Raw genomic sequence first — 3,208 nt, forward strand, 5'->3', positions numbered from 1 at the left:
TGCGGTTGTGCAGCCATCAGCCGGACACTCACAAAGAAGGAATGAGCAGTGTGCGGACTTTCAAACAAAAGCGGGAACATCGTCATCTCAAATTACCCAAATCGTATATGGCGCAACTACGTACCTTCTCGTCCCGTGTCTTCCACCTGAATGACCAGGCAGTTGTGATGGGACGCTCGATAGTCTATACTGAGATTTTGACACTGTGTCGAGCTTTCGAAGCACCGCTTCAAGTCTTGTTGTAAATACGCCCGTCACGTGATTTTGATTCGTAATAGTACGCGCACGCATGCGCAGAGCTTTACTATTACGACCCTGTCCGATCTCCGTTTTTCTACTTCGCGACCCGAGTCCCCATCCGATTTGTCTTGCGCACGCACGAATTAAAATTCATTTCACGACGCTGCCCGATTTGTTCTTCGCATGTCTAGTGTTTTACGACATACGTCACTCGTCAGGTTTGAATTGTACTTGCGAGTCATTTTGTGTTGTTGGTTTATCGTCTGTAAGTGGACTTCTTACTGGAAAAGATGACAACTTTTGAATTTTATAACGTTTTGGAAGAATATTTGTCGACTGAAAAATTTATCTCAATTCGAATGAAGAGGGAGCAAAATGAAATGCGACGTATGTCTGTAAACTTTATAATGGATACGTATAGCTTTTTGTAAGTACATCGTATTGATGAAAAAGGCCATAAGAATTTTACTTTTTAGTTGCTATACGACATTCGTAATCTCGTGGTTTAAATTTGAAAGTCGCATTTTCCGTATTTGGGTTAATGGATTCATTTCATTTATGTCGTAACACCCTATTAGCATTTGGTGGTGTGTTTCTTTTAACATTTGTTCGCATTTTCATCTTAAATGTGAACGGCTTGCTAATAATCAAGCAAAACGATGTAATCGAGGTGTCGAATTAGGAATAGAATTAGGAGAGCACGTCTGACACTCGACCGGTGTAAAGTGTGCCCTCCAAAGCCATCGGTATGTTTTATTATGTTGATATCAGATTACATAAATGCAATAGTTTTTCCATAATAAAGTTAACAAATATATAATGATGAAGGCTAAATTACATACAAGAGTAGCAACAGCTAAGTTATTACAAGAAAGCGAGATGCAGATAATAGCGTTACAAATTGTTAATGAAGCAGATCAGAATCTTACACGTTTTAATTATTTTAGTGTCTTTTCCATTTTTCAAAGCTATTTCTAGCATATTAATGTCCATACAGAAAGATGTAACAGAGGGTCTAACGTTCTGTACTTTACACTTATGAATATGAAATTTATGAAGCAAGGAAACCCCAGTTACTCCATTTCCTAACATTTAGTCTTCAAAATTGTATACAGTATAAGAACAAGAATTAAACAGTGAGATTGGGTTGTCATTCAAGACAGTAACAGAAATAAATATTTCTAAAACGTTTTGGAATAGGAGTAGAAATAAAAGAAATCTGAGGGGATTTTTTTTTTCATTTGTACATAAACTACAATTTGAATTTCCCCTGGGATTAATAAAGTATCTATCTATCTATCTATTTTGGCGATACATTAATGTCATACTTATGAATTAATTTGTTAGTTGGGTACTATTTATTCATAATTTTGAAATGGATTTCTTTAACCTTGTTTGGTAGAAAAAATTCTATGGCAGAAAACAGGCAATTTAAAAATGTATATCCAAAACCATCAGAGAAGTGTGGTGTGCGTCTGATGTGGCACAGTGACAGGCTGGGCACCTGCTGTTGTCATTGGCTTATCATTTAAGCTGTTGGTTTTGGAGGAGTACACACACATTTTACTGAATATAATGGAGAAGGCTTGCTCCTTAGAAATAACTTCTTTCTTATTGCTGCAGTTAGAAGTACAATGCCCCTTTATTGTATTTTTTTATTGACCCTACAGGATGCCCTGTGGTAACCAGCCTTTCAAGTGGCTGAACAGATGCCAGTGTACCCGAATTCTGAGGCACAGCTGGATGTCCTTTTCTTCTGCTTTTAAGATTCCCAATTTGAGATGATGTGCAGTTCATGTTAGATTTGCTATTTCTAGAGGTAAGACCACTGAGGCTTCCAGTTTCAAAATAATTTGTTGACAAAATTTCTGCAAAGCCTCCCCATATTTATTACTTGATCTGTAATATTTTGGTGCCTAGAATACTGTACTGTATGTCTGCTCACTCTGTCCAGTAACTAACACGGCTTTTTAATTTTAGACAGAAAAGCCTCAGAGTGAGAATCCTCACAAACACAGAGACTGAGGTGCATCAGTCAGTCACTAAACAGCGATATTGTTCTGTTTTGCAAAATAACATTTATTTTCTTAAGTTGCTGTGCTTTGTTGTTGGATTTTGAAAGAGCTGAGATGTAATTTGAACTTAAAACAAAACTAAGGTAGGAGAGAAAAACGGAAGATATTTTCATGTTATTACCGACGCCTGAGCACATCACATTAGAAGTTCAGATATACAGGGATTATAACACAATGTCTACTGTATGCGTAATGTAAAAGGAAAAAAAATGATGCTACATACAATGACAGTTAAGTTGGGGTTCTTTCGACATCCAACAAAAAACCACAGTAATTTAAAAAAAAATATTATTAGTCAGACTTTACTCTAAGCAGACCTTTATCTATGGTGATGGTTTACTTTGGTAATAATTGATCTACAGGTGAACCAAGGAAGGAAGTGAACAAGAAGTGAGAGTACACTTTATTAATGTTTGAACTCCCTGAGTGAATATCTACCGTGTTTATGTTTTTAACAGTTACAGTGAAGTAGAAGAGTCCGGTCGTGTTTTGGGGCAGCAGTTTAACAAGAAGGACGAAGAGATGTGTGCCATGTTGAAGTAGCGGCTGCCCCTCCTGTCTGGCACTTCTAGAATCCTCCAACTCAATCCCTGCTCTGATCTGCTGTGCCCTTGCCAAGTGATCACGAGGTACTGGCCTTTTTGTTTTTTTTTTTTTCTTCTGAAAACTGTCTCGGTCTCATTACACTGGCTGTCTGTTTCACATAGAATTAATTTTAAGAGTCTATTAAATAATTAGAAGTCTTTGAGTATTTTACACTCTGCCTTTATTTTGGAGTGTCTGCTCCCAACATTTCTTTTCTGAAACATTGCTTTGCTTTTTATTCTAAGATCAACCATAAAATCTGGCAGCTTTCTGTACTCTGGAGTGCTTTGCCAATAGAGAAGTGCCAG

At 37.2% G+C, this 3,208-nt stretch overlaps 1 long non-coding RNA gene across 1 annotated transcript; it reads left to right on the forward strand.

Moving 5' to 3' along the window:
• The first annotated feature begins 465 nt into the window (after positions 1-465).
• On the forward strand, positions 466-2,909 carry LOC120520928. The gene is made up of 3 exons (XR_005631913.1): positions 466-667; positions 1,911-2,059; positions 2,774-2,909. It is a non-coding gene; the product is annotated as an uncharacterized LOC120520928 (long non-coding RNA).
• Positions 2,910-3,208: the final 299 nt, after the last annotated feature.

The sequence above is a fragment of the Polypterus senegalus genome, unplaced genomic scaffold (assembly GCF_016835505.1).
Source record: "Polypterus senegalus isolate Bchr_013 unplaced genomic scaffold, ASM1683550v1 scaffold_9152, whole genome shotgun sequence".
Taxonomy (NCBI): domain Eukaryota; kingdom Metazoa; phylum Chordata; class Cladistia; order Polypteriformes; family Polypteridae; genus Polypterus; species Polypterus senegalus.